The sequence below is a fragment of the Propithecus coquereli genome, unplaced genomic scaffold (assembly GCF_000956105.1).
Source record: "Propithecus coquereli isolate 6110/MARCELLA unplaced genomic scaffold, Pcoq_1.0 Scaffold15, whole genome shotgun sequence".
Classification (NCBI taxonomy): domain Eukaryota; kingdom Metazoa; phylum Chordata; class Mammalia; order Primates; family Indriidae; genus Propithecus; species Propithecus coquereli.
Window position 1 is genome coordinate 3,719,399 of NW_012139413.1, and position 18,293 is coordinate 3,737,691.

The 18,293-nt window shown below is 44.2% G+C and overlaps 1 pseudogene across 1 annotated transcript; it reads left to right on the top strand.

Annotated features, from left to right (window-relative positions):
• The first annotated feature begins 1,010 nt into the window (after window positions 1–1,010).
• On the top strand, window positions 1,011–1,687 carry LOC105806962 (annotated as a pseudogene). The gene has a single exon (XR_001137304.1). The product of XR_001137304.1 is annotated as a 60S ribosomal protein L19 pseudogene (transcript).
• Window positions 1,688–18,293: the final 16,606 nt, after the last annotated feature.

The following is an 18,293-nucleotide window of genomic DNA, read 5'->3' on the forward strand; positions in this document are numbered from 1 at the left end:
ACTACAGGCACACGTCACTGCACCTGCCTAATTATTTTAGAGATGAGTTCTTGTTATGTTTCCTAGGCTGATCTTGAACTCTTGGCCTCAAGCAATCCTCCTACCTCAGCCTCCCAAGTAGTTGGGACTACAGGTGATCTTCAAACTTTTTTGCTTGCATACCCTCAAAAGTGTTTTTTTGTTATTATTTTAGAGACAGAGTCTCACTCTTTTGCCCAAGCTAGAGTGCAATGGCAAGATCATAGCTAGAACTCCTGGGCTCTGGTGATCCTCCTGCCTCAGCCTCCCAAGTAGCTAGGACTATAAGTGTGTACCACCACATCCAGGTAATCCTTTTGTTTTTTGTAGAGACAGGGTCTTGATATGTTGCCCTGGCTGGTCTTGAATTCCTGGTCTCAATCGATCCTCCTGCCTCGGCCTCCCAAAGTGCTGGGATTACAGGTGTGAGCCACTGTGCCTGGCCAGAACTTTGGTTTGTACTCTGGATGAGAGGGAAGCATTCACTGAAAGGTTTTAAGCAGAGAGGAATATCATTTGACCCACATTTTAACATGACTATTCCAGCAGCTGTGTTGAAAATGGGCTGAAGGAGGACCATTCAGGAAGCTATTCCAATGATTCAGTCAAGAGATGGATGGTGGCTTGGACCTGACCTTGTGGGGGCAGGGGCCAGTGGAGTGGGAAGAAGTGGTCAGATTACACAAAGGAGCAAAAGTGTATGAAAGGACAAAGATGTTCAAAGCATGCTGTTTGTAATTGAGAGAAACTAGAGATAACCTCAATGTCTAATAATAGAGACAGGTTAAAGATATTATGGGATATTCATTTTTTTCTTTTTACTTAAAAATTCTGTAGTGATTGAAAGCATGTGTTATTTTTTAACTTAGGCAAATATTAATTCTTAATGCTATTCGACTTCAACAAAAACATGTTTCTGGACCATTAAAATATCTCGTTTGTCAATTAAAAATAAAAACCTAGAAGTGGAGTTCTGTCCTTTCGCTAGTGCAGCCAGGGCCATGAGTATGCTCAGGCTTCAGAGGAGGCTTGCCTCTAGTGTCCTCCACTGTGGCAAAAAGAAGGTCTGGTTGGACCCCACGGAGACTAATGAAATTGCCAAGGCCAAATCCCGTCAGCAGATCCGGAAGCTGATCAAAGATGGGCTGATCATCCACAAGCCCGTGACTGTTCATTCTCGAGCTCGATGCCGGAAAAACACCTTGGCCCGCCAGAAGGGCAGGCATATGGGCATAGGTAAGGGAAGGGGTACAGCCAATGCTCGAATGCCTGAGAAGGTAACCTGGATGAGGATGAGGAGGATTCTGCACCAGCTGCTGAGAAGATACTGTGAGTCTAAGAAGATTGATCGCCACGTGTATCACAGCCTGTACCTGAAGGCGAAGGGGAATGTGTTCAGAAATAAGCGGATTCTCATGGAACACATCCCCAAGCTGAAGGCAGACAGGCCCCGCAAGAAGCTCCTGGCTGACCAGGCTGAGGCCCGCAGGTCTAAGACCAAGGAAGCACGCAAGCACCATGAAGAACGCCTCCAGGCCAAGAAGGAGGAGATCATCAAGACTCTGGCCAAAGGAAGAGACCAAGAAGTAAAATGCACCCCCTCTTGTCTGTACATAGTGGCCTTGGTCATAACAGGTGAACCATTTGAATAAAACAAGCCTTTGTCTGCTTGCCTCAAAAAAAAAAAAAAAACAAAAAACCTAGAAGCATTGACCTAAGAGTTTCTTATTTAAAAAGAGTTACAAGTCAAATAGAAATATGCACCGTACCTGTTAAATTCGTGTACCGGTAATAGTTCATGAGTGGTCACAATAAAGCATGTGCTTTCATTCTTTTCATATTTAAAACTTTTTGGTAGTGCAGTTATAGTCTATGAAATGAAGAAACAAGATGCTAGGCAAATGGTGGTTTTTAATGAAACTTTCAGATTGAGTTTGCTGTTACAAAGCATCTAAGATTTGAATAAGCAAAAAGATTTGTGTAAGGGGTAAAACTGAGAGATGAATATATGATTCTGAGCCTACATTTTGGCCAGGGATCCATTTGATGGAGGCCGGAAACTAGTAGATAAGAATTATCTCAATGTTCATGTATTAATCATTCCCCATATGCCAGGCACTATGTCTTGTTTTACTACAAAACAACTTCTAATTTTACAATACATAATTTAATTCCACAAAGTTGCCCAAGGTCAGTAGCTAATATAAACGGAAGATCTGAAACTCAAACCAAGGTTATCTAATGCCAAAACCCACCCCCTTTCTGCTATAATGCCCTTTATTAGGTAAGGTTGACTAGATTGATTTTTGGGGCTTTTCTTTGGAAAGAGTAATGTGTCTATTATGCTTGTACTCAATTGTATGTAACAACCCTGACCAAGAGTGTCTTAAATTAATAAGAAGGTTACTTTTCCCACATAAAAAGTCTAGAGCTAGGCAGTCCAAGGTGGGTGCTGCTCCTTTTTCTCTCTCATGTCTTGGCCCATGCTCCGCCTCTAGCCTCAGAGTAACCTCACAGAAGGAAGGAAACAGGAGGCCAAGGAAAGGGATGATGTCTCCATCTGAAAACAAAAACCTGATGGACTCTCTAGCTGACTTCCTCCCATATCTCAATGGCCAGAATCATGTCCTGTGACTGCTCCTACATCTCATTGGCCAGAATCGGGTCATGTGATGCCCCTGCAGTGACCACGGGGAAGGTGAGCAGTTTGGCTTGGCACATTGCCTATATGAACAAAATCTGGGTTGTCTTAGAAGGTAAGAAATGAAGAATGGATATTGAGGAGGGAGTGAGCAGCGTCTGCCCAGTGAAGAATTGACACATGGGGGATGTTGAGAGAGGAGTAACTGCCTCAAAAGTGCTGTTGAATCATGGATTTCTAGAATCTCGGGGTACCACTGTTGATTTTTGCTGTAAGGGAGGCAGGGAAAGGTAGTCTTTGTTTTGAGCACCCTGGGCTTCAATTTTCTTGCAATAATGGGTCACTGAATGACAGGGATATGTTCTGAGAAATGTGGTGTTAGGTGATTTTGTCATTGTGTGAACATTACACATACTTACACAAGCCTAGATGGTATAGCCTACTGCACACGTAGGCTTTGTGGTATAGCCCGCTGCTCCGAGGCTACAAACCTGTACATCATGTTACTGTGTTGAATACTGTAGGCAACTGTAACACAATGGTAAGTATTTGTGTATTTAAACATATGTAAACAAAGAAGGTACAGTAAAAATATGGTATAAATGATAAAATATGAAATACTTGTATAGGACACTTACCATGAATGACGCTTGTAGGACGGGAAGTTGTTCTGGTTAAGTCAGTGGGTGTGTGGTGAGTGAATGTGAAGGCCTAGGACATTACTGTAGGCTACCATTCAATTTATAAACACTGTATACTTTAGGCTACACTAAATTTAGTTAAATTTTTTTTTTTAAAAGACAGAGTCTCTCTTTGTTGCTCAGGCTAGATGCAGTGGCACGATCATAGCTCACTGTAGCATTGAACTCCTGGGCTCATGCTATTCTCCCACTTTTGCCTCCTGCGTATCTGGGACTACAGGCCTGAGCCACCGTGCTTGGCTAATTTAAAAAAAATTTTTTTAAGACAGGATCTTGATATGTTGCCCAGGCTAGCCTTGAACTCCTGGCCTCAAGGTGATTCTCCTGCCTCAGCCTCCCAAGTAGCTGAGCTTACAGATGTGAGCCACCACACTCAGCTAAACATTTCTTAAATAATAAATTAATCTTAGCTTATTGTAACATTTTTACTTTGCAATCTTTTAAATTTTCAAAAAATATTCTTTATACCCTTATTCTATAAGGTTTTTTCTATATTTAAATTGTATTTGTTTATTTTACCTTTTAAACTTTTTTGTTAAAAACTAAAATGCAAACACACACACTAGCATAGGCCTACACAGGGTCAGGATCATCAAGCATCATTAGGTAATAAGAATTTTTCAGCTCCATTAATCATCTTATGGGACCGACATTGTGTGTGTGGCCTGCATGACTGCATTGTGGAAGAAGGAGAGACTGAGTATTGGGGACAACCAAGGGTCTCTGTCTGCCACAGTCTACCAGTCCCTACAAGGCTCCCCTCAGGAGGAGTCTGGTGTGCAGAGCCGTATGCACATCCTCTCTAGACAGGAGGGGTCTAAGGGCAGTTGACACAGGCTTTGGGAGTGGAGAGAGAGTGGTGGGCACTTGGGGATGCTGAGAGCATCTGAAGATAAATTCAACCTGGAGGGAGACATTGAGACAGCAGGCTGGCTCCTCAAAGCCAGCTCCTCCCAACCTGTCACTAGCAAGGCACCTCCTTCCTGGGTCTCATGTTCCTCTTCTGTAAAGGCAAGTGATAACCCTACCTGGAAGGGTTGGTGTGAGGCTAGTTTGAAGTGATACACGTCCTGTTGTATACTATACATTCCATAGATGATGGCTATTATTTTGTTAGAAGTATGATCTGACCCCCATACCCACTGCTCTAGCTCAGCTCCCATCCCCTCCTCAGCTGTACTGACCCATTTGCCATTCCTCTATCAGAACATGCACTCTCTGCCTGGCTTTCTGCTTCTCACTTTGCCCGTGGTGGAATCTTGGCAGAAGCACCTCACATCCTGGTGAATCCTGTAGTCTTTCATGATTCAGCTGGTCTCTCCACTTCTCCAGGAAGTCCTCTCTGACTTCCCCAGTCTGGGTGAAGCCCCTCCTCAGTTCCCCTAGCAGCCCACACTTACAACCACCAGGGTTTTTATTGCACCCTCCAGCTGAGCTCCTTGCAAGACCAATTCAGACTCTTTTGGAGGTTAAGAGAAGCCCAGGCCACTCCCCTTGTTCAAGACTCTGCTTGAAGAGGAGGCAGAGGTAATTTTGCAGTATTTTAAATTTTTAAATGACTGGCAAGTCTTAGGTGCTCAACAAATATTCGTTGAATGACTACAACAAATTAGCACTGTTAACACAAAAAAAGGCAATGCAATATGCGTGCTATTTGCATATTTTTATTTAAAACTCTGAATTCATAGTGCACTACAGGCTGTTGCTTAGTGGCCTGCAAGTTTCAACTTCCGTCGCCTTGTGTACATTCTCATCTGGAGACAACTGCCTGAAGTCTGAATTTGTGGCGGAAAGGAACGAAAAGTTCCCTTGGCCCAACGGCCCCCTGCCCGCTCTGCCTGCTAAGGAGTTGGGGAGCGCCTTGGTTTGGGGCTGAGTCCTCAAGGCCTGGCACGACGAAGACGGTCTCACTAAGCCGCCGGGGGCTTCCTCACCCGGCACTCCCGGGGCGTCCCCCGCCTCCCCACACCCTCAATCCTTTCCAGCCAGCCGCGCGTAGCAGTCTTCGTCGCATCTTGCCGCCCCGCCAGCAGGCGGCGCCCTCCAGCGCGTCTTCTGCCAGGGCTGGGACGGGGCGTGCGCGCTCCGAGGCTGCCGGGCGCCGACGCCCGCATTTCCTGGTCGGAAGCCGGCTGGGCTGCGGTTGGGTCGCCGCGGGGCCCCGGGGGCCGTGCTCCCCCGCCCCTGCCGGGAGCGCGTGGGGAGGGGCGGGGCCGGGCGGGCTCACTGGGCTCCCGCCCTCCCTGAGGCAGTCACCTGGGCCGTGCGCGGCAGGTGCCCGGGCGGCGACCTCGCTTCCAGCCTGCTAGGGCGCCGTGCGCCAGCAGTCAGCCGTCTGTCGGCGGGTGAGTGCGGGCGCGGGTGGAGGGTGCCCGCCGCCTCCTTCCCCGCCCCACGGCCGGGATGGTCAGCGGCCCCGCGCCGCTCCCGCCTTCCCCCGCTGGGCGCGCAGCGTGTTGGGGAGGGGAGGGAATTTTCCTTCCAGGAGCTCGGGGTCTGGTTTCTCTGCTACTTAAGGGATCTGGGGATGGGGCCACAGACGCCGGAGCCTTCCTGCTTGGGGTTGGGGCTCACCGCGTGGCCGTAGCGACTGAGGTCTGGGCAATGGGCGTGTACCCACACCCAGACACGCGCTGCCCTGTGTCCGGAGGAGATGGTTTTTAAACATTGTAAAAACAGGTGATGTTACAGATACGAGCGTATGTAATTCTCCACTCTCCTTCCTGGCACCCGTAGGTGTTTACAGTCATCTACACACACTCAACGTGTATTCTTCGGGGGCCGACTTTTCGTCCCCTGTTCAGCTGGAGCGTTGGGGACGGCGTGCCTGGCACTGGGATTAAGCCTCAAGGGCTTGCAGGGCTGTTTGCTTTCGGAGGCGGTAGCGTCATGGTTGGCTCCTGGTTGACCAGCCTGGCCCGCTCAAAATCCTTCTAGATAACCTGGGACCCCCCTCGGGAGTTCAGAGGCTGAAGCCGACTTTTCTCACCTGTGTAGGTGGCCTCGGGGGTGGTGGCAGAGCCAGCCCCCTGCATTCTGAAGGCGACTGCATGAATTCGGTCTCCTGAGGAAGGTTCAGTTGGGAGAAAACTCACCCACTTCGTCCCACACTTGTGCAAATGACTCGGGTAAGGGGGAGGGTGTTGCTGAAATCCCTGATATAACCCACACCGAGAGGAATTGCGGTGTGAATGAGAGTTTGGCTGTCAGGGCTGATAGCTGCTTCTAGTGAAATGGTTTCTCGTGTGCTTTGTATTTATAAATTTATATATAAATATAAACATATGTATATATTTGCCAAGCTCTAAGACGGGAGTTTCTTTGTGATATGCCCAGAGTAGAGTTATGGGAGTTACTGGGACTTGCCAATGGGTACTAGCCTAGCTGCTGTGAGAATCACAGGGAGGAGGACTTGGGGTTTAAAAACGATTTCGGAGATATAATGTGGCAATACAACGTGTGGACCTTGGATGGATCCTGATTTGATGAAAGAATGTTTTTAAAACAATTGAGATAATGGAAATTTGTACTTAGTATTTGATAGCATTAAGAATATTAGTTCTGGGCCAGGCGTGGTGGCCTAGCACTCTGGGGGCGAGGCGGGTGGATCGCTGAAGGTCAGGAGTTCAAGACCAGCCTGAGCAAGAGCGAGACCCTGTCTCTACTAAAATTAGAAAGAAATTAATTGGACAACTAAAAATATATAGAAAAAATTAGCCGGGCATGGTGGCGCATGCCTGTAGTCCCAGCTACTCGGGTGGCTGAGGCAGGAGGATCGCTTGAGCCCAGGAGTTTGTGGTTGCTGTGAGCTAGGCTGACGCCACGGCACTCTAGCCCGGGCAACACGGTGAGACTCTGTCTCAAAAAAAAAAAAAGCCCAGAATATTAGTTCTGTTTAGTTACTTTTGGTAATGGAATCATGATTATGGTTTTTAAAACCCTTTTAGAGATACCGACTGAAGTTGAAATACAGGTTGAGGATTTGCTTCAAAATAATCCAGTTTTGGGGAGAAGTAACAAAGAAAGTACTGGGGGGGAGGGGAGACAAGATGAGAAGATACTGGCCATGGGTTGTTAATAGTTGAAGCTTGATTGTAGGTATGGAAGACCTTACACTAGTGTTTCTATTTTTGCATGTTTGGCATTTTCCTTTGAACATAACACCACCACCACCTGTGGAGCTTTTTTGCAGAAGGTAAGGTTGGCACTGCAGGTGACTGTAGATTCAAGGCCGCCTTCCACTGACCCTCATTATTTGTAATTGAGTGTCAAGTCTGCGTCTCCAGACTGCAGTCATAAAAAAATCGTCCTTTTCTCCCTCCTGGGGATGCTGATTAATTTTGCTCAGAAGGCATAGGGTGTTTGCTGAGCGTGACAAAGCTGAGCGGATCAAGTTGATGCAGGTGGATGCTGGGTCAGCTTTTTTTATACAAAGGGAATTAGCAAGCCTGGGGGTTGAGTTGCCTCCAGTCAGGCGGGTTGTGTAAAATGTGTTAGCAGTTTTTCCAAATTGCCTAGATCCCTTCCAAGTTATGCTCATCAAAAAACAGCATTCAGGGTAGTGAACACACGTGTGTACACTTAGGATTTGTGTACATCTGGAAGCATTGTTTACATCAAGGTTTACATTTTAAAAACAAAGCACAAGATGAGTGGAGATCTACTTATTACTTGAAAGAGACGTGTCATGTGTTGCCTTTTTCCTGTCTTTATTCTGTTTGCTTCAGGGATCATGGCATGTAAATACCTAGCAAAGGACTGACTCCTAAAAATTCTGGATGGTGTTAACACCATTCTTTCCTTTTCAAGAACCCTGCTTGAAGTGGAGGAGAGGGGAGTAATATCTACATGTTCATCTAACTTGTTCATTGTTTTCTCCTCCAGATTTATCTTATAATTCCTACTCATTCTGTCATGCTTGATTAGTAATTTGGAAAAGCGGTGATTCTAAGAGGGAGCCCTTGAAATTCAGTAGAGGGAAGAAGGGGAGGCATATTCCTGAAAGATAAACCCACATTTGTTAGTAGCTGTGATGCCTGTGATTTAAAGAGAAAACAAGCCAAATATCTGTGACACTTAAAAGTTGAAATGTTAGATGAATCCCCTCAGCCTAAATTTTGCCTGTGCAGATTCACTAGTGCAAAAGAAGTTGTAAAGATGTTTTAAGGTTCAGTTGAGGAATGCCAGAACATGTCCCAGTGTATGGGAAAATAATGAGAACTAGCAAGAATCCCCTTAAAGTTGGAAAATATCATAGTGAATTCATGATGATACTTAACTGAAATTGTTTGGCTGTGGTTCCATTATCTTTTTATGAATAAAAGAAATATGTAACTGTTAAGTGACTTTATTTTCTACCTCAGTTTCCTCTTTAGTTCCCTAAAACAAGAGTATAGAAAGAGAAGAGAAACTTGCTGGGTCCTTAAGTGACCAGGTGGTAAGCTAATGTTTACTTTCCTCTGGCGGAATTGGACTCTGGAGGGTTGATTGCTAATAGCCATTTTAAGGAATTACCATAAGTGTGACACCATTTTCTCCCTGCTTCGTGTTATTGAGGGTACAAACACATTAGAAAAGCAAATTGCTCCTTTGCTGGGCTAGACATGATAGGAAAGGGTGTTGGCAATGAAGTCAACAATATTCTCCTCATTGGTAAGTACTCTAGCACCTCATCCCATCCAGTGAGTTGGAGCAGCGGTGATAGAGGGTAATTTTGCTTTTTAACAGATAAGAACATTGAAATTTAAAGGTAAGACTTGCCTTAAGCCATTTCTTTAGGGGATTGGGGAGGAAATTTAACATTTATTAAGCGTTTGTGGGAGTCTTTGCACACTCATGTTTTTAATTCTTACAAATCTGAGTTGGGTATTATCAGCCCATTTTGCAGATGGGAATTGTGGCTAGAGGTTAATAGTCTTGCAGCTAGTAAAGGTAGAGCCAGGATTCAAACTCAGCTCTGTCAGGCTTGAGAGTCTGTGTTATCTCTGGCCGCTCTGCAGTTCCATGCTATCTTTAGCAGGCAGTAGGGTGACCACAGGAGTCTGTTAGTCAATCTAGGCAAACTGTCTTTTTACCACACCCTGCTGTCCTGGGGACAGATTAGGCGCATGGCCACATCCGCCCAACAGAGGTGTTAGCCCAGCATAGAGTTAAAAAGAAAAAGCTGAGCCAGTGCTGAAAATGGAGAGGTTTCAAATATTCTGCCCCCAGGAATTCCCGAAGGCAGTACTAGAGCAGCCTCCTCTTTAGGGAAGGTGCGTTCCAGTTGCCCCAGTCTCTCCGCTCCCTAAAGTGTTCCCGTCCTCGAGGTTGCGCTGTTGCTTCTCTTACAGTAAGAGATCTTTGTGTGAGTGTCTACCTAAAATGGGATAACAAAAGATAGGTTGAGAGGCTCTTTTCCCAAGAAAAATGGGAAATCATATATTCCTTTGATGAAACGAATAATCTTGTGTTTACTCTGCAGTGCTTCAGTGTCAGAAGAATACAAGTTATGCCATCATTTTTCTCACATCCTTCTTGTTTTTCTCATTTACATAGAACTTTAGAGTTTGCTACCCCTACAGTACGACAAGAACGGAGTACACGCGGGGACAGGCCTCCGTGGGGAAAAGGCACGTCTCCAAAACCGCACACCATTCATTAACTCTGTGAGTAGGAAGGGGGGGCCCGTCCTGTGTACCTTGGGGGTTCCCCAGGGTGTCCTGTGGGGATGGGGCACCAAGAAGCCCTCCTTTAAGCAGCCTGACTCTGGGATCCGAATGGATCCTGAGGTTGTGTGTTGGCTCTAACTGCTCTGAGCTGGACCCCAGCCACTCTGAGGGTTTCCTAGGACTTGCAATGGTCCCCTCATCTGCTTCCTTCTCTGCCCGCCACCTTCCTGCTAATGACAAGTCTGTTTTCTACACACTGCGTAGGCATAGCCCCCTCAGAAAGCTCTGCAGGGATGAGGAACTGAGGTGCCTATGGTCCAGCCTTCAGGGGGTTTCTGTGATGTAAGTCCAAGGGTGGCTTAATTTCGTCATCTTGAAACTTTCCGTTAAGGGTCATGGGACAGACCTTCTCACCTCTCTTTATATCTGGAATTTCATTACAGTTGAAGCTTCTGTTTAGATCTTTGTTTCCTTCCCTGTAGTTCTTAGTGTTCACAGCCCTGTGGGCGGGTGAGGGGTTAGGGGGAGAATGGTAAAAAGAAATACCACAAAGATGAACCTTGTGGAGTGGTTCTGAGGAAATATCAGGTACTGTTTTTTGAGGTCTTTGTCACTAGAACTGTCAGTGGCGTATGTGTGTACCCCAGTGTGATAAGAACTGTAGAACAAGGACTATAAGTGCAATACCATGTTTTGGCCAAAAGAAGTAAGTTTAGAGGCTAAAGTGTTCTGTAAGTGCCAGACCAGCCACTCGACTGGATCTTTTCGGAACTCTGGGGTAGGGGTTTGTGGTTGTTGCTCCCTCAGGTGATCATTGACTCCTTGCCAAGGAAAAGTCTGATTGATGATTAGCCAGAACAAGCAAAGGCGAGGCCCAGAGATCCTGAGTGTGGACCCAGCTGGTGGCTGGGTTTGATTTCCAGTTCTCCCACCACCTAACTGTGTGACCATCACCTATTTTTTAACCTGTCTGTGCCTGAGTTTCCTCTGTGTAAAATACAAATAATAATAATACCTACTTTGTAGGGCTATGAGGATTAAATGGCAGGGGACGGCATTCACTGCGGTGGAGCCATTGCTGTTAGAGCCCGCCTCCTTTACTTTCACTTTTATTTGGGGGAGTTTTCCCCCATAATGTTAGAAGAGAGACTACCAGGAGGGAATGCTTCCCAGCTCTGACCTTCTTCTTTTCAGAGTGAGCTGTGGGCTGCCCATCTGGGTTGCCATGTGGCCTTAGGGAAATGTTCTCCATGACGAATGCTAACAGGGTATTTGGTGCGGCAGCAGCTTTGGAATTGATGAGAACTGGGCCAGAACCTGTGGCTTTGAACCCAGAGCTTTGGCTCTGCTGTTCGTGGATTAAAATCTGCACTGACTGTGAGAGGAGATGGACTCCCCTAGCATTCATGTGGGTGCAAACTCTACCCCATTGTGAAAGAGTAGACGAGTGTCAGCGGGCCAGGAGGCCCAGCCCCAGGTGTGCCACCACTGGGCAGGGGTTAAGGCTGGATCCCCTGGGCATCTGGTGCCTCTTCTGTCGACTGGGATAAGCACACCTACTAGGAATGCTTAAGGGGCTAACAGAATTTTATGAAGTCCTGACATAGGCCCCACGAAGTACTGTCTGACTTGTTCCTTAGTGTTAAAATCATACAACAGATATATTGGCAGGTTTACTTTTTAATTTGGAAAAGTGAGCCAGCGTTACCCAGTGAGTGTTAACTAATATTCATTTAGCATTCTATAGTTTCAAAAAGGGCAGTCTAGTTTGCTCTTCAACTGGCAATGCAGATTTCTGTTTGTTTGCATTTGTTTCTATTGCCTTTTGCCGCCTGTCAGGAGAGGTATAAGAGTGAACTGAGGTTTAGGCCACAAATGAGCCTAGAAATGGGAACATGGAATGGGCTTCATTTTACTTTATCAGAGAGGGTAACATGAGTTCTTATTCCTTATGTCCTTAAGTAATTCTGGGAAGGGAACATTCTGAGGAGGGGAAGGGAGAGATTGATAGTCAAGGTGTTCCAGGGAAGCCGAATGGAGAGACACTGATTCTCCTCCCAAGGGGTCTCCCCAGCTGACAGCTCTTGCCCAGACCCATTCACCAGGGTCTGGGAGGAGGAGAGCTGACAGGCTTTGGATTCTCCCGGGTACAGGGGCCAGCCTACCTTCACTGAGCCCTTTGCCTTTCTCCTGCACTGCCAGCAGGTATTCAGAGAGGAGTCCTATGGCCCCCACCCCACCCCGGCTGATGGGCCCTGCGCCTGCACTCTCCTATTCATCCCTTGTGTGGGCTTCCTGTCTCCTCACTGCCTCTGCCACTTTCCATTGGCACCCTTGCCTCCAGATCCTGCCTCCTTCAACTTTACTGTATTCCGGAAGTTTAAAGGGAAAAATCTTTGTGACCCCACCGTCCAAGGGTCTGAAGACATTGACATTTTGACATATTTCCTTTTTGTTTTGCTTTGCTTTCATTTTTTATAAATTTAATAAATTCTAGCATTTTATAAACATCTATTTTGTTAGCATTTTAATATAGCTGACATACTGTGATTAAAATTTATTATTTTCTCACGTCTTTATAAATATCGTTTTTAATGACTGCATGCTATTTCAGCCTTTTTAAAGTCATTCTCTTAAAATATTAGAGAACAAGGTGGTTGCTTATTTTTCCATACTGCAAATCATTCTAAGTTGAATGTACCAAAACCTTTGATCCCATTTCACATTATCCGAGGTGGACTCCTGTAAGAATAATTACCGTCAGAAGGTTTTGAACATTTAAAAGTTTTCTTTCTGATTACAAAAGCAATACATTTTCACTGTGGAAAATATAGGACAGTAAAAAGTAAATATGCACGTGTACTCTCACCAACCACAGGTGGCGCTATTTGCGTGTCTGGGCTCTCTCCAGGGTCTGAGTCTCGCTTTACTGTGTGTGGCCCTTGGGCTGGCAGCACAGGTGTCACCAGGGAGCCTGTTAGAATGCAGAATCTCATGCTGTTTGCTAGCCCGGTAGTAAAAAAAAAAAAAAAAAATGCAGAATCCCAGGCCCACCCCAGATACATCGAATCAGAATCTCTCTTTTAACAAGATCCCTCTTCAAGTGTGAGAAGTATTGGTCTACAAAGGCCACCACCTTACCAATCACAGGTGGCCTGGCATTAATGACCTCTGATCTGTGTATACACATAGTTTTTCCTAATTACCCAATATTGGATAATACTATGTGTGTACCATTAGTTTTCACCCTCCCATGCCTGCTGTCACACACTATCTGAGGGCAAGAGCAGCCTCCCCTCAGTAACATTGATTCAGGGATCAGCAGATCTCTGGGGGGCTGGGGAAATCCACTGCTCCCTGTGAGAAGCATGCACAGCTTTCTCTTCTATCACTTAACTTTATGTTGTCGGCATTTTCCTGCTCTTCATTTTGTCTCCAGAGTTTATCTTTCATGGCTGCAGGTAGTAGTCCATCTTATGATGTGTCATAATTCATTTGAGTAGTTCCCTATTGTTAGACATTGTTAGACATAGTTATTTTGAGTCTTTGAAGGTGAGGGAGGGTGTTCTGTAGGCTATTATTAACTACTCTGGAGGGAGCAGCTTACACAATGATATTTCCTTTAACTCACATTATTTCCTTATGATAAAATACTGGAGTTGCAGATACTGGGTCAAAAGTCATGAATGTTTTAAACATTCTTTAAAATGCTCCAGGAGGGTAGGAAGTGCCCTGACCTGGCACCTTCCCAGGCACTGAGAAAGGTCATGCCTCCTTCATCCTCACACCACCAGGCCTGGGTTAGAGCCATTGCAAGGAGTCATGCTAAGAGGAACTGGAGGCATGGAAAGGAGGTGACAGAGGGTGGGCAGCTGCCTGTGGTGGTGGTGGCACTCCTTTCCTGGTCTGAGTCCTGAGTTTTAATAGATGCCACTGAGCAGGCAGCAGCCTCCTTCAGGATGTGTCCATGCAGCTTAGCCTGTCCTCCCAGGGCCCATCTTCCTGGGGGCACTGGGGGCCCAGGGGTGGAGCGGATGGGCCTGCAGTTAGTGGAGGCCTGAAATGACTGCCCGGTAAGTCCCGAATCTGCTGGTACCAAGTTGCTTTTGCTTCGTGAGTCTGAGACAGTTGGATTATCTAACACTTTTTTCTTCCCATGAGCAGACCAGGAACCTCATGTTAAGTAAACTTTATTCTGAAAGGTACACTCAGATTCTTACATTAAAAAAAGTGAAACATCAGCACTATATATATATGATTTAGTCACAGTTTGAACTTGGATGCCCGAAATATATTTTTGGCCCTCCATAAATATTTTTGGAGTAAATAAATGAATGACTGTAAAGTGAGTTTGATTATGTTTCATAACATATATGTTAAATGTATTTTTTTGTGTATCGCATGACATAATTAAAACATTAAAAGTATTAAATCATTAGCCACCCATTTATATTAACTATTTGACATGTTATGATGACCAAACAGAGACAGACAGATGGACAACAGACACACGCACACTTGTACCTTCTGAAAGTGATTTTGATTAATTCCGAGTTTGTCTAGTAGTACGTCTTTTGGGCATTTTTAAGCATTTAAAAATTTGTTGTGGTATGTCAGTAAAGTGCAGAAATCTTAAGCGTTAAGTTCTGATAAATGTGTGCACCTATTTAAACAACATCCCTGTCAAGATACAGAGCATTTTCGTGCTCCAGGAAGTTCTCTCTTGCCCCTTTGCAGGCCGTCTCTCTACCCCAGAGCCAGTTGCTCTTCTGATTTCTAGCACCATAGATGAGCTTCGCCTGTTCTTGAACTTCATGTAAATGGAATACAATATGTAGTAGAAGAAAAAACGAGGCTTTTTTTGTTCAACATAATAATGTTTTTGAGATTTATATGTGTTGTGTGTTTCAGTAGTTCTTTATTGGTAACTAATATTTCATTCTTTGAGTATACCATAATTTATCCATTCTACTTTGTTGACCATTTGGGTTTTTCCAGTTTTTGGCTATTGTGAATAAAGCTATGAACATTCTCATGCAACTCTTTTTTTTTTTTTTTTGTAGTTTTATTGAGGTATAATTTCTGTACCATAAAATCCACCCATTGTAAGTATACAGTTCTATGATTTTTAGTAAATTTATAGATTTGTACATCCATCAGCACAGTCCAGTTTTAGCATATTTCTATCACTCCAAAGTTCCCTCTGCCAGTTTACAGTCAATCCCCACACCTGCCCCAGGCAGCCACTGTGCTACTTTCTGTCTCTTGCCTTTTTCTTAGAATATGTAGTTTTTTGTGTCTGGCTTCTCTCACTTAGCACGACATTTTTGAGGTCCGTCCATGTTGCAGCATGTATCAGTAGCTTGTTCCTTTGTATTGCTGAATAGCATTCAGTTTTATGCACGTACTACATTTTGCTTATCCATTGACTGGTTGATGGACACCTGAATTGTTTGGCTATTATGAATAATGTTGCTATAAACAATGTAAGGTTGCTATTGACAAGTGTTTATGTGGACTTTATTTTTCTTAGGTGGATTCTTAGGAGTGTAATTACTGAATCAGATGGTAAATTTATGTTTAACCTTTTAAGAAACTGCCAAACTGTTTTCTGAAAGCAGTACACAATGTTAGAGTCCCACCAGCAGGGTATGAGGGTTTTGATTTCTCCACATTCTTACCAACATTTGGCATTGCTAGTCATTCTTACAGCCATTCTAATGGATATGTAATGGTGCCTCATTGCAGTTGTAATTTGTATTTCCCTCATGACTAATGATGAGCACCTTTCCATATGCCTATTAGTCATTCACATGTCTTCTTTGCTGAAATGTCTAGTTAAGTCTTTTGCCCATTTTTAAATTGGATTGTCACCATCTTATTGAGTTTCAAGAATTTTTAAATATGTAGCTGGGTATTTACTAGATATATGGTTTGAAAATATTTTCCCCAAATCTATGACTTTTTTTTTCCCTGGAGACAAGAGTCTCACTCCGCCGCCCTGGCTGGAGTGCAGTGGTGCGTAGCTCGCTGCAACCTCAAACTCCTGGGCTCAAGCCATCCTTCTGCCTCAGCCTCCTGAGTAGCTGGGACTACAGGCACGCGCCATCACGCCCAGCTACTTTTTTCTGTTTTTAGTAGAGATGGGGTCTTAGTCTTGCTTAGGCTGGTCTTGAACTCCTGAGCTCGAGATCCTCCCACTTAAGCCTCTCAGAGTGCTAGGATTACAGGCGTGACCCACTGTGCCAGGTCCGTGAAAACTCTCAAACAGTTAATTGTTCATGCATACAAGCAAATCTGTAGGATAAATCCTTAGGAGTGGAGTTGTTGGCTCACAGGATATATAAGTGTGTTTGTAATTTTGATATTGCCAGAATGCCTTTTGCAGGAGTTATACCAGTTATACTCCTCAGCCTCACCAGTGGATAGGAATACCTGTTCACAGCCTCAACAAAGATACTCTATTGACAAATTTGGGGTTTTGCCTATCTTTTATGAGGCAAACAGTATAGTTTAAACTTCCATTCTTCTTGTGAGTGATACTGACCCTCCTTTTGTATGTTTAATAGCCCATTTGTCCTTTTTTCTGAATTGTCTCTTAAAATCTTTTTCACCATTGGGATTTTGATCTTTTTCTTGTTTGCTTTCCAAGAGCTCTTTCTAAATTAGGGAGATTAGTATTTTGTAATGTTTTTTTTCTTCAATTCATTGTTTTCTTTTGATTTTGCCTGTGGTTTGTATGCCAAGTGTTGTTTGGTTGAACTTATCCCTTAGATTTGAAGGCATCTTGGCTTCCATTGTTGCTGGGGAGCCCGACACCACTCCACCCGTGTAACCACCTTGTCAGGTAAAGAACAAGAATGTTCCTGCATAAGCCCCTTCCACTGACCTCTCCCAATCACAGCGTCCTCACTTCCCCCAGAATAACTTGACTTTTATAGTAATCACTTCCTTGCATTTCAAAGTTAACACCCAAATGTGTATCCCTAGAGGCTCTAGTTTAGTCTTACCTCTTTTAAAAAAACTTATTTGAGATGTCTTTTAAGTATCTTTTTTACTTTCTATGTGACTTCTCCATTTTTAAAATTTTCCTTGTTCTTCATTTGAACTGGACCCTTTGACCAATAGAGTCTTCCACAGTGTGAGTTGTGCTAATTGCGTGCTCATGGTTCAGCTCAGTATATCCCTCAGTCCTCTACTTCTTGCAAATTGGCAGCTGGATCCAGAGATTTAATCAGACATAGGTTCGGGCTATAGGAGGCATGAAATGTCTGGTTGTCTCTCCTATTGTGATGATGGCAGCTATAGGTGCTAAAATGTCTATGTAAGTGGTAGGTTGCAAAATGGTGGAATTCTAAGTCTAAAGTTTATTTTTCATGTACAAATTGGAACACTCTGTAAAGAGATACTTCTCCTCATCTACTACCTGGTTACCTGGATGTACATCTCATATAAGGCAGGGAATTGATTTGTTCTTTCCCTTAATTTACTAGTTTTCAAGGTATCCATTCCATTTCTTAATCCTTTGTATGAAATCTGGTAAAAAAAAAACCCCAAAAATTTGGGGTTCCCCCCCTTGGGAAACTAGTGATGTTTTTGTTATTGTTGTTTTCAACCTTTTTTATCTTTTAATTACGAGCATATGCACAGGAATTTCACAAAAATATGAGACTACTATTTTCAAATTTCTCCCATCCAAGTACTTACCAGGCCTGACCCTGCTTAGCTTCCGAGGTCAGACGGGATTGGGTGCGGTCAGGGCGGTATGGCCGTAGCTATTTTCAAATTTCTGATAGATGATTTCATCCATCAAGGTGGGCATGACAGGTCCTTTTAATCTTGAACAGTCTTCAAGTCTAGAAAATGTTACTGCCTTTTCTTCTTTGATTTCTTCCCCTCCAGTTTCTCTCTCTCTCTGTGATTCCTGTTATTCAGATTTTGTACCAACTGGATTAGTCCTCTAATTTTCTTAACCATATCTCTGTCTTTTTGTTCCACTTTTTCTGAGAAATTTCCTGAAATTTATTTTCCAACTCTCTGTTCACCTTATCATTTCTGCCTTCATATTTTTATTTTCTAAGAGCTCTTGTTTTCTTTTGTTATTTTAAATAGCTCCTCCTCGTATTGTATGGACGCATTATTTTCTTCCTGAAAACAATGAGTTTTAAATAAAGTTTTCTTCTAGCATTTTGTCTCCTCCAATTTTTTTCTACTGTGGATTTGTTTGACCTTTTTTTTTTCTTGAGACAGAGTCTCGCTTTGTTTCCCAGGCTAGAGTGAGTG